We start from the raw sequence: 14,022 nt of genomic DNA, 5'->3' as shown, positions 1-14,022 counted from the left end.
ATTGTTCGCCACCATTGCCACATGCTGCAGCACGCGTGCACGACAATGCGAATTATTACCGAATCGTTCGCTCCGAATATGCAAACAGCTTGCGGGGACCCGCGATCGTGACGCGCTTACTTCTGCTGATATTATACAAAAAAAAGTCTGAACGATATTGAAAATATCGCCGCTGTGAAATTTTCCATTTTTCAATCCCTGTGTAATTGCCTAGCAAAAATGTAATAGATCGACATTTGTACGAATGCAGGGAATATTTATTACTGTTCTTTAGCCAGTAGCGTAGGTATAGACGGCTGCGGAAACGGGGTCCACACGCACGGACTCCAGACGCCCTCGGAGAGCAGAGAACGCGAGTAACATTCCGGAAATCGTTTTGGTGTGTTTCCAACAAGGTTGGGTTTCGCGTAAAACAAACTTACGATTATCCAGCGGTCATAAACGGCAGTCATTTCCCAGTAGAACGTTCGTGGAGAGAGAAAAATTTGATAAAAGCACAGGGACGGGTTCGATTGTCGGACGCAGCGATCCGGGAAACGTAGAATCCGGCTTCGAGAATCGACCGATACGTAACTTTTTTTGCTCGGTGGGTTCGGAACGAGGCCGGCCCATGGTACCCGTAACTTTGATACATCCATTAATTCACGACTCGTTAAACTTTCCGACCCTTTCGCGATGCTTTTCGCCGAAGGGGGTATCGTCGCTCTGCGATATCCAAATTCAAATACGACGTCCGGCGAGGACGGTTAACGCGCAACAATAACCGGAACGGATCGTGGGACGGCCGGCGAGGAACAGGCAGCCGGATCGGGATCATGATTCACGCTTGAATTTACATTTTAATTACATTACGTTTGATGGCGGTATTAATTTTATCGGAGCGACCGACCGCAGGAATTCCGATATCTTCGGCATGGTTGCCGGTCGATCGCGGCCGGCACGGCGCACGACAATGCTTCTGTAATGGTGCGCCGTAATAGATCAAAGTGAATCTGGTACGAATTAATAGTCCGCCGGGATCATCCGGCGAAGAATGATTGCTACCGGCTAACGCCACAGTGACAGTCCAGCCTCCGATGAAACCAAATTCGCAAATTCGACGGTTCCCGAAACCCATCGTGGTATTACACGTTGTAATCCTGTATCAGGACAACCCTTCATATCTAGAACCGCAACATGTTAAACGCTCAGATTGACAGAAAATTGATACTTCCTTTCTAACCCTCGACAAGATTCTCTGTAAAAAACTCCGCAACGTCAAAGCTCTTTAATCGAGGAAACTGAAACTAGAAAATTGAAATCGGTCAAAGGGATTAGCTCTTTAACCCGGCGTTAGTTAGATGGGGTCTCGCAGATCCCAGAGATTTTAGATTGATTGTAACATTGTAACAACGCGTGACAGTTGTTAAGTATTTTTGAATAATAAAAATTTAATTTCGTGGATTTGCGTTTTTACTCTGATAAATTACAAGTCTCTCAAGCAATACCTAATCTTATATTTATGTAAAAGGTATTTACTTCTATAATAAAATATATTATTTCGGGGGGCTGTGAGACCCCACCTTACCACTTACGATACATTTTTCCACCTTACCAAGCCGCGCCGGCTTAATCTACTACGAGTCTTGATAAAATTTTGTGAGTCAATTTGATTCTAAACCTGACTAAAGAAAAATTGTTTCAGGAATCAGATTTCACGAAGAAATATAAACTGATGAGCCACATTATCACCCCTTCCCCTAACAATATGAAACATGCACGTTGCGAAGGAGACTCTCGGAACAATGGTATAGCATTCTTAGCGGTGCGTCGGAGGGGACAGCCGAGTGCAAATGGTTAAACATCGATCGAGTTGTTGCGAAGAAACAGACATCGCGCAGGCACGCACAGCGGACAGGAGATTATCGAACGTGACGCGTCGCAACACGTTGACCCGGGAAGAATAAAAATATAATTCGATACGTGACCGGTCACAAAAAAAAAATGACACATCAAGGTAGTATGGTCGGTGGTCGGGTTCGTGTGTAGGGACTCGATGTAAAATGTCATCGGCACGTGTAGTAATTAAACGCTCGCGTGCTAACTTTCCTCGACGCGGCTTAAAGCGGGTTGGAGCACGCGCGCGCGCGCGCCGAAACTCGCCGGTCGCGGGCGTTAGGAACCGAATGAAATATTCATTCTACGTAAATGGTCGATTCTGCACCCGTGATTTGCTTTTAATTACCGATTCGCTGACGACCGAGAATTATCGTTCGGTTCGTGACTCGCCGCGTGCCGTTTATCATTGCCAATTGTGTTTCTGCTTTCCTCGCGTCGCTCGCTGGGCCGCGACGCCGAAAATCGTGCCCGCGCCCTCGCGAGTATTTGCCATCGACGTGTTCCCCGTGTAATCAGATTCCTCTGGATTTAGTCGGATCCTCCGGGTAACATAAGGGACGTTACCTACAATTAATCTCGGAGACAGAGGCACGGATTGAGTCGCAAATGGCGGAGACGGAGGAGGTGGGGGGGGGGGGGGTTCGGTCTCATTAAATTTTCCAATTTACTCGATGAACTCTCGGGGAAGACGGTTATGTAAAAGTTGGACAAGAAAATACGTTCGCGTGGAGTCGTCGCATTAATCCCCTTTGGTACAAAGGGTAACGATATTTGATTCTTAACAAGAGACACAATGGCTTATTAAATAAACATAGGGTAGTTACAAAACTGCCCGAAGGTTTACGTAATAATGCCGTCTAACATGTGGCTAACGGGCCGTTGCCAGCGAGTGTTATGGAAATTTATTATAAAATAATCTCATTAAACCTGCGAGCAATTTCGCCCGGCCTCGGGGTTTACAAAGCGATCTGCCGGTGATCAAAGACACAGATGCATGCGTCCCTTGCGCTATGACCTGCCGTGTATTCTAAGAAACGCTTTGCTATCGCTCCATAAAAGTATTATGACCATAAACTATCGTGTACCTGTTACAGGGAATAAAGTATACGGAATGTTTCTCTAGCGGTGGTACACATGGCCGTGTACGGGCAGTCAATGGTTCTACACCGAGCAATAGGGTTTCTAAACCTAATCGAAAGGATCAACAAATTTACGAAATTGGTAGCTCATACAGTACGACAAATTGTTATGAAATATCATCGAGAATATCAGCGAGAGGACTTCTATCCTTAATCGAGACGAGGCTCGTAATGTTTTTCCAAATGCGATTTCAGATTGTCATTTAGAACTTCGTCAAATTGGTAAGCCCGTAAGCTGTTTTATTGTAACCAGGATTGTTATAAACGAATTCGCGAAATTGGAAACTCGTATACTTCGTAACGGATCGCCATGGTACTTCAAAAGCCAATAATCCAACCGTGAAATCATTCTCCTAATAAAACCGTTTCCATATGAAAAATATAAACCCGTTTTCGTTTGAACCGAACCTACTAAGTCAATATTGACAAAATGTGATTTTTGTGAGCGAAAAGACCAACGAGTATTTTACAGAAATTGAAATTTTTATCTTTCAACCGTTGATATAGTTTTCGCTTTTATTACTCCACAGTCATTTCAGTTTAAGCGACAGTCAAACCGGTGTAAAGTTAAAACATTTCTGATTGTCTATTTCAGATAATTGTAATACGTTTTATGGAAACTGTTGAACCTGTACAATCCTGTACAGAAGAATCTTTTTATATTTTCTACAGATTAATGAACATATCCAGAAAAATTGAAACTGTAGCTTATACACTAACTTTTTTGAAAAAATTTTCGAGATTGGTATCTAAAAGAGATGGATCTAATCCAATAGAATTGGACAAGATGTAGTATCTAAAATCGGTTGTTTTTGGGGTCCCGTATTTCATACGCTGTCAAGATCTAGAAATCCCCAGCTGGGATCCTTAATGTCGAGATGGTTCAACGATTTATAATTCGGTTCGATTAGTCTCTCCAGGTCCTAGGTGGATACAACTCGGTCTGCACATCCCTGGTAGGTTTATTTCGGATTTCTTGGTTCTAAATCTGTCCAATTCTCTAGCGTGTGGAACACTAAATTGTGTTTTGCGGTGCAGGGTTGATGCACTTTAACTCCTAGATTCTGTGCCAATCCAAATTCGATCTTCGGAATTTGTTTAATTCATGGTTCTGTACCACGAATGTTTCGCGTTCAATCCGTGCTCGTTTAATTGAACCCTTTGAGCACGCGATTTCCTTTAAATCTAAATCCAGCTATCTCCGATCTTTCGAGCCAGTGTTATTTCGATCCGACAATAACGCGAGCTTTCCGAGAAACATGTCAGCTTTGACGTAACATACTCGTTCCACCGAAATGTCTCGATTCGCTGTAGCATTTGCACGTGTGTTCCTCGAATATCCGGAAGATTGTCATTTCCTAGACGGGATAGACACCGTTTAATCAAACATTCAAACGTCGTTCAGGATGAATAAAAAATAGACTGACGTAGCGAGATTTGATATTCATTATGCGGGGAATCGCGGCAGAGGTTGTCAAAGGGGATTGACACGCGATGAGAACCAGAAAGTCGAGCATCGCGGTGCCATGTCGTTCAACAGAATATTCTACAAGGGATAAAAGAAGTTCGAGTGTTCCTCTCGCGCGGGCGTTCGTAACATTATACAAACGTCCCCGGTGTAAACATCCACATTCAGAAGAATCTCCCATTTGCTCGATGACGCGTTGCCTTCAGTCAACCGTGAGTGCACCTACCTTTTACGGAACATTGAGTCGTCCACTCCAGCCGCGGCTCGTAAATCCTCGCGTTCCTCGGATATCGCGAGAAACGCGTAATCGCAGATTACAATCTACGCTTCGTTAAATCACGTGTCGCCACCGATCAAGCAAATGAATTTCATGATTACAGGTAGTTCAAATTTTCGCATGATTTTAGTTACGTTTGTTGGCTGCAGGTGACACGCAAGTTCAAAGGATTTAACCCTCATCCGTCCCTCATTTCACGAACTGAATCTATCGCTTGGTGTCAAATTGACACGGTGATAAAAAAAATCGATAAAACAACAAGGTAAACAATTATTTTTCGATGTTTTTTTATTCAAATTGATAAGTTAATATTAACATCTTTGGTTTTTCGGTTGTGGGTTCTTCATTGAAGAAATAAAAGTCACCAAGCTTCGACCAAACTTACCTACAAATGACGGAACAATGTAACTTATTTCGGGAAAACTGTGTCAAATTGACACGAGGGACGGATGAGGGTTAAAATAATGGTGATTGCTGGTACCAGGTTGTAAGACAGTGTGACATTTTTCGATGATAAAGAAGAGGGTTAAAAGAGTCGCGCGACCGATCGGTGAACGATTAGCAGTGCCCGACGCGAGGACTATTAATAATGACGATAACGCTGAATCTCGGGCATGATACGATACCAGGTGATAAACTGTACGGCCGTGTTCTCATTTCGACGAGACGCGGCGGTGTTTTACAGCTTCTTCCTCGGGCGCGACGCGGCGCGCCGCGCGCCGGTATAAATTCAGCTGAAACGAGACGCGATTTGACGCTCGGAGGTAAGATAAGTCGCAGGAAACAAGAGTGACTCGAATGAATGATAGAGCCGCGAGGAGGAACTCTAAGGTAGCTGCTAATTAATGGGGGCATCCATCTGACGCCATTTTGCTACTCACGGGCCGTCTTCCTTCCGGCTGCTTGCTGCGTTTCTGGGCCAAGCGTAAACCTTAACGCTGCCCGTGTCTACCGGGGGCCACCGGCTGTCTGCATCGCCGACCGAAACAATTTGTAATCCAGCAAACCGTGCCCAAAGATTGAGAGAGCCCAACGGTACCGACACAACCTTGTATAAATTAGATTTGGTCGCGTCCCGAGCCAAGAACGGCCCCCGCCAATTTCACCTGGCCGCCACGCGAACCAAACCAGCCAATGTCCTTTCGGTAATTGATACTCAGGTGAACGAATCCTGCCGCTGCTGTAAACATCCTTTCGTTTAACTATTCACTACACGCTCTTCCTGTATTTACGAGATATAAATATAATATTATATATTTACGATATAGATATAAACTTAAAATTTTTTAAATTATATTTTAAATTATATATTTTAAATAAATTATAAATAACATTATACTGTGAGTGAATGCTCACAGCGTTTACAGAATAAAATGTTTCCATTCCCTTCGGATTGTCCAATAGACGTACGCGGTTTCTAATACATTTTTATTCTCTCCCATTCATCCTCCTACGCCTTCAATCTCGCCTTCGGCAAGACAAAAATGGTCTGCCATCGGCAACCATCTTGCTACAATCTCGCAGAACACTACACGTCAATTCCCGTGGGAATCTCCAATCCTTTTTGATACAAGACGAAGGGAAAGTTACGAAATCTTTATTGCTCTGGAGAAGAAAAACAAGCTGCCAGAGAAGTTTCGTACTGTAGAGATTTCGAGATAAAAATATTAAAAACTTCATAAATTTTAGTGTACAACACAGAAGGTATTGCAATATTTACAATACAATGTAGGAGGAGGCAAATGTATTCGATAAAATAAGTCAAACCTATATATTACAATTTTGTCATACTCGTGTCTGACCATGGCTGACCATTTCTACTTCGTCCGTATTAAGGTGATGGTAATGTTTTGATTGATTTTGATGATTGGTAATGTTTTATCCAAATATAGAAGAAGTAGTGAAAACTGCAATTATGTATACATGAGATAGGCTCAAAATGTAGGAGTTCAAGTAAAAGAGGTACACAGCACATTTTAAACTTTTTTATTCAAACAAAGATTTTTGAAAATTCCTATAGGTACGTAAAGATCAAGTTCAAATATAGAAGACTCATATCAAGTATAGAAGATCTGGCAACCCTAAGTATGGATAACAAAAGGCTGCGTCCTACACGCATCTTGTGAAAAAATACTTGCAATGTTATCAACAATGATGTTACGAACGACAAAAGCGAGTTCCATTCTCATCGGACCAACGTTGACCAGAATATTGACGATTCGAGGGAATATTATTGCTCGGTAATAATTAACAACGGACCGGTGCGGGACTGTCCAAGTTCGCCGGAGAACGTGTTATGTTACTCAGGTGGGAGCTATAGAGAAAACGCATTATCAAGATAATCCTCTCTCGCCCGGCAAGTGCTCGAGCGATAATGTGTTAATAACAAAGAGCAGCGCTTTAGTGTAATGAAAATCCCGGGGCCGGCTGGAACTTGTCATGCTTTTGATCTTTATCAGATAGAGGGCGTGGAGCGAGATATTAAATTTGGTGCGATTATTAAGCTCCCGGGAAGGAAGCAAGTCGGTTTTGAAGGAGCAATTTTTCTCGCTAACGAAATAATTTCATTTTGGATGCCTCTCGAAAAATCGATCCACTCTTCTTCTAATTTCTACGAGGTGTGCAACGCGCGACTCAAAGGCTCGTTCGCAATATGATTAGGTACATTATGCCCCTAATGACTAGCTTTTGGCTATCATAATATATTTCATTAAAATAGTTTTGGACAGTAAATTATTCATCGAACTGTCTTGCTTCGATCTTGAAAAACTGCAAACTTGTTTAACGTTGCCACGCCTTCCGTTGTTGTATTTCAGTTTCCCGTTGCTCTCCGTTTAATGAGATTAACGATCGATACTCGGCGACACCGGAGAACGATAAATAAAACTGTCTACGAAGCTTGATCGGCACGTAGACATAATCTTCGACTTGTCTATCCGGGATATTAATGAGCGCCCGATTGGCAAGATAGTAGATTCACGTCATTAACAATGAATGAAATTTTCTCCTGCGCTTGTCGAAAGATCCTTCTAGTGATAAACAATCCCTTGATCAAGTTACCATCCCCCGATCGATAAGTTATAAAAGACCCTGTCTGAAAACCTTCCGAGCCCCGAAGTTTCGAATCTTCCGAGCTGATTATAGCGTAATTAGGAAAATTGCTAGGCTCCTTTAAATATGGCGTATTGATAATTCAATAAGCATTATCATGGCGCGGAATAAATGGGAGAATTTCTCTTGGTTCAGCAACGTTCGAAGGAAGCTCGTCTAACTTATTAAAAGATTATATGAAATACTTTACAAGCTTTATCCTCGTCCATCTCACCGGTTCGCGCTCTGCAAAAGCGCCAGCAACGGTTCCATCAACTTTTTACTCCTGCTCACTTCGCTTCCTCCTCCATTCTAATTATTTTATTTGTTTACACGGGCTGGATTTTTCAGATACGACTTTCATTCGTTTTGCCGACGCGCCGTTAATGTACCTTTAATTATAAAAATTTAATTTCACCGGATGAATCCACTGGATAATGGCCCTTCATTAGCGAGCTGAAGTCAACTAAAAGTTTATAACGAAGATTTATCGCCGTTTAGGGGTACGCCTATTTCTCCGTATTTATGCATGACGAAAATCTTGTAGCCTTCTCTACCGTTACGCAAAATAATAATTGCATGCATCGATTGTGCGAAACACGGGTAATAATGTGGATAATTCTAAAATAATATAACAATATCATTAAATTTAATTTTGTCACAAATATGTAAATGCAATTTACAGTCTAGCAACAACACTCTGAACATTAGCGTTCCATCTGACCGTAGTATTCCTTGCAGTGGATCTTGCAGGTTCAGTGTCCATGCCGGTTAAGGTTTAATCAACTTTATTATTCCCGTTTACGTCGGTAACGAGTCAAGATTAATCTGAGAACGTCTAGTCGGTTGCTGATATTGGCCATCGCGCGACAAACGCACGCCCGTTGTAAGTCGCCACGGTAGGATTTAACATTGTCGAACATAACGACGGCACAACTGGCAAACTAAACGCATAAAAACTTGTTAATTTGCTCCGGCGCCTGTTATTTTACTCGATTACGCCGCTCGAGCTTCCATGTAGCTGTCCCTGTAGCATCGAGGCCCGTGCCTCCCCTCTTCCAAGCAGGTTACTTCGAACCGACTTCGATCTTCCTGCACACAGCTCGGAACTTTGTATTAGCTTAATTGGTTTTAAAGGCGAAACTTCGCCGGCACTTTTCCACGCGAAACTTCCTCCCGACGTATCACCTGAGCGATTCCAATCGTCGGCAACCGGTACAGACGCACAAACTTTTCCTGCAAACAGGTTTTTCAATTTGAACGGTTTAAGCGTAACACGATCCTCACGGGTTCTTACAGCGCATGTGAAATTCCTCCTTTTTAATCAACCCTCGGAGGGCAGTCCACTCTTATATTCGGATCTTCATGAAAAATAAAAATTTTCTGCATTTTTTATGAAACGGTCTTCTTTTTTTAATAATTTTACATTTTTTACATAAATGTATACGCCAGCTGAAAGGGCCTAGCAGAGAGTGGAACATGATATTTTTTATTACGGATTCGGATTCTATTTGAAAAATGTAACTTCCGGTCTCAATCACCTATTTCCGGCCGAAACCGGAAGTTAAAAATATCACCATTCGATACAGCGCATCTGATTTATAAAAGAAACACTTTGAATTTTTGAAAACAACCTATTTTCTAGATTATAAATGGGTAGTAGGGGTGGTCTGAGACACCCTGTATCTACTTATGTAATGTTATGCGTCGCGTTTAAAAAGAAACAATTGATCAAGAAGGGACTTAATATCCTGATAAGAAACACTGCACTGTACATTATACCATTATAATGACGTAATTTTATATATTTTTCAATATTTAACTATGTTCCACCAATCCGACCATCTTGAAACTTTTTTATATGTTAGATAAGCAACAGAACATTGCTCTTGAATTTTTTGGAACGGTCACTCGAAGAATTGCTTGCAATTCCCACCCCTAAAAAATTAAATGATTTTTTTCTACCCTTAATAATTTGATCACGATGATGAAAAAATGTATGATATGAAGGAGGTAAGTTCGAGTATTTTCGTTTTTTTAAAATCTGAATATCTTAATTAACAACCGAGAAAAAAAATGATACAGTTAAGGGTATTTACCCTCATATCATCCTTATGCGAAGGGTTAGCGACTTAAAATTTTAGGGGATTATCTTTCAACCTAAAACTAACCTAAAACCATTGTTTTCCACATAATATCAATAAAAATTGTGGGTGGCGCCGCTGGACCAATCTTAGTCTGCTAGGCCCAATTCTATATTGAATGTATTAGGTATTTATGACTAGAAAAAATATGGATGAATCAATGAATTTATATAAAGTAGAATCTGAATCAGGACAGTGTCAATTTTAACAACTTCAGCACAGTATTAAGTTGAGTAAAGTGGTACTGGTTCATTCATCAAACATCATTGCTCATTACCGTATATGTATGTATTTACCGGGTGTATTAGATCCTAAATCTGTATATACGGTGTTGACACGGTGCGCAAAATGAGCCTATTCATGCTGCCAATGCTACCGCCGTGTTAATACGTTTAAATGCCTACGGTTGCTTGAATTTGTACTAGATGAAACCAGATATCGCAAAACATACAACATATTGCTATCACATATCGCAGGAATTGCTATTTTAATGTAGAATTCTTGCTCCACTTCTTTTTCAACCTGTTTCCCACGGTGTTTACAACATCGATATTTGCAGCAGTGTTTGGATTGAGTGACTCGCGTATTTGTACGAACGAAGCAATAAACGGGAGTTACGCAGCAACCTAATAAAACGTATACGCTTCGTGCACTCGATCCGTTCATTCCATAAATCGAATCCAAAGTGCAAGTTTATTATAACAACGGGCAAACAACATTTGCCCACCCGATATGCGGATACGCTGTAGCAAGCGTGAAAATAAAATCTTCAAGTTTTACGCGCTTCGTATTATCAAACTAAACTGTAGAATGAGCTCCGTGAAATTTATTTACAGACGGATAACGGATAAAAGCAGAAATAGGGTGACAGCACGAATATGTATATCGGATTTGAAATTACACGACCTCCGCATCGAATTCCTGTTTCTACCGGAGAATGAAAATTGCTGCTAAACTTTTTACGGGACAATATTGTTTATCGAAGTTTTTTATCATTCGCCGATGCACGCGCGATTGACCCGAACGACATATTTCCGCGTCGCGTGTAAAACGCCTAGGAATTTATTCATCTGCATCGCGTGCGCGTCAATTTATGAAATGTTAAATATTACCGGCCGATCCGTTTCGCTACCAGCCATGGAAAAATGGTAATCGATGTTTTCATACTGCGCGAGCACCCAGTTATATTCAAACTTTCATCGTAATCAATTCATTATTAATGATCAGTGAAACACGGAATGTGACGTAATCACTGTGTGAACTTTCATTCCATGAAAATCAGAATAGTGGAAAATTTACTTTGGTTTGAGGTATTTTTTTGATTAAAGTAAAAGCAAAATTCTATTCAAAACATATAACATGTAGGAAATGTATAAAGACCTGCACCTCGCTCCACTATTATTTAAAACTTTGTGATTATTTTGGACGATATCAGTAAATGTGTTTCGTGACATGTCGTAACATTATCAACCTGAAGTCGAATATGTGAATCGTGCGACATTAGAAGTTATAAATATGTTGTTTTACTACTTCATGGTTGAAATTGACAATAATACAGTGTCCTTGAAGTTTAAGGGTTGTTTTAAAGGGAACAATAAAGAAGGTAATCCAGTATTTACATTTTGTATTTTATTTTATTCTGCGAATGGCTACATGGAGCCAATCTTTGCTGTCACGGTGACAAACAAAATTTCATCCTGAAGATCTCGTCATCCCCTAGTTCCTATGAATCCTATTCCTCCATCTCTGCGAACTCGGGACTGGAAAATAATGAAACATGGAATGAACATATAATAATTTTCTCGAATTAAAACTAAAGGACATTTTTCAAATACATGAATACAATATGCAATATATTTTTATAAAACGCGATTAGAAAAGTTCCACGCGAACCCGATAAACAGTTCCAAGTTCCACCGATCACGAATTGTTTATTTCTGCTATTTACAGCTAAGTTTATTGCTTTTTAATAAGATTACTCAGTCGTAGGAAATGTATAAATATCTACAGACGTTATTTAGTTTTGAAGAACTTTATTTACTCATGGCAGTCACATAAATTTAGATCACATAATTGAAATTCCAATACATAGGGCCTGAAGGTTTTCTTCAATAAGCTGCCATCGTATTTGAATTGCTCAACCTCTCCTTCTGCACGCTTTCTGCACGGCGAAAATGATTAGACATAAATAAGATTAGATATATTGAAAAGTTATGTACACAACATATTCAATAAGTAGAGATGATTTTACCCGACATCCCCATCCTACAGGTGCAAGACAGCTGCAAGGAGCTGCCTAAAGAAACACACAGCATTATTGTACAATTACATTTGAATTATTAATATTTAACATATTGTATATTATATTTCATGTATACCTACTCCTACCACGATCGGTCAAATGACCGGTCTTTAAAACAACTTATATTTTTCAATATAGAATGAAGATAACAGCCAATTTGACAGTAGAAATATATAGCTTCTTTTATTTAGAAGTATAAATTTATACTCTTTGAATGTCTTGACATTTTGGGGATGGATATTCAAAGGATAAAATAAAAACTAAAATATAAAAATGTAAATCAAAATGGATAAAAAAATGAATAAAAGATAACATGTGAAACTTACTACGAAGTTTTGTTGGTTTTGTTCACTTTTTTGAAAATGACACTTCTAACACGTAATAAAATATATAAAATAAGAGTAGAATAATAATAAAAGATATGAATTCGTGAGAAGACGTCTAGGGTTTCCCTTCGGCTATGATTTTATTTATTCTACAGTCATATTAGATAAGACGGTGTATGAAAACCCGAGGTTTCGCGAAGCGCTCTTCGGATACCCATCTGGCAAATGTCACCGCTGTGCTGTGCCGATAGGCGAGCGAGACCTGTAAACGCTTGGGGGTACCGTAAAGTAGTCACCGGAAGGCACTTTTTTCGGCTAAAATCATGCCACACCTGCATTACCTTTCGTTTGTAACGACTTTATAGTTTCAGAATTGTGCCCTCGAGAGAATACTATTACAAAAAGATATAAATCGTTCAACCGGTCAAATGACCGGTCGTGGTAGGTCAGGCGGACTACACATTTTTCTCAGTCAGAAAACAAACAATAAAAGAAGAAGTGAATATTGAAAAATGTATTGTAGAAAAAGTTGTGAAGTTTAAAGGCGGCGCAATTACATTGTACACATAGGAAATTCTAATCGAAATTTAAAAACGGTCATTTGACCGGTCGTGGTAGGTTTAGTGTTAACGGTTGAAGTATAAGTACACCATACTCACTTCTGCAGCTGCTGTCCAGAAGTATCCCAACACTAAAAGGAGGGAAACAGGCAAGAAAACTAAGCGAACTACGTTAGACATTTTCGTTACTGTATCTTCTAAGTTTTACTTAATACTCTTGAATATTTTTGCACCGTTATTTATATATACCTCATGACTAACATTTGACTACACGAAATGAATTTTTCGTGACTGTCTTACAGCAAAATCGTCGATTTCGAACCTATAACATCACAACGCTCATAAAGTTTCGTTTAATGTCATAGCACTTGTAATGTGAACATTTCTGATAACAACATTGCATAACAGAAAGCCATCGTGGACAGCAGAGATCCATAGTACTGTTCTATACCATTTGTTATTAAAGTACGTGATAGTATAAATTTTTATAAGGAAAACTATATTGTTGTTACATGGAAATAGAAACCTATCTATATTTTGCTTATCGTAAATAAAACTACAATATTTTCTTCGAAAAAATGGTTTTTATTATGTTCTTATTATTTCCTCTTCTTTTCTCTGAAGTAAACTGCTTTCTTTAGTGTCACATTCGAGTTGCTCAACCAAGTGTATTTTTGCACCACATCTACAAGTCAGACAAAAAATGATTAGATATATTGAATAGTTATTAATACATCATATTCAATAACTACATATGTCTTTACCCGACACTCGAAGTTGTTAGGCCTTCTACAGTTGCAAGAGCTACGCTGGCGGAAACTCATGTCGGGCGAAGATA

General features: G+C 40.0%; 1 long non-coding RNA gene across 1 annotated transcript; it reads right to left on the bottom strand.

Annotated features, from left to right (window-relative positions):
* Nucleotides 1-11,990: 11,990 nt before the first annotated feature.
* On the bottom strand, nt 11,991-13,392 carry LOC143207742 (uncharacterized). Its single transcript, XR_013008734.1, has 3 exons — nt 13,284-13,392; nt 12,248-12,292; nt 11,991-12,157 (listed from the first exon to the last, which is right to left on the bottom strand). It is a non-coding gene; the product is annotated as an uncharacterized LOC143207742 (long non-coding RNA).
* Between the last annotated feature and the right edge of the window lie 630 nt (nt 13,393-14,022).

This window comes from Lasioglossum baleicum, chromosome 4 (genome assembly GCF_051020765.1).
Source record: "Lasioglossum baleicum chromosome 4, iyLasBale1, whole genome shotgun sequence".
Lineage (NCBI taxonomy): Eukaryota > Metazoa > Arthropoda > Insecta > Hymenoptera > Halictidae > Lasioglossum > Lasioglossum baleicum.
Note: the sequence above shows the minus strand (reverse complement) of the source record. Positions and strands in the feature narration are given on the sequence as shown.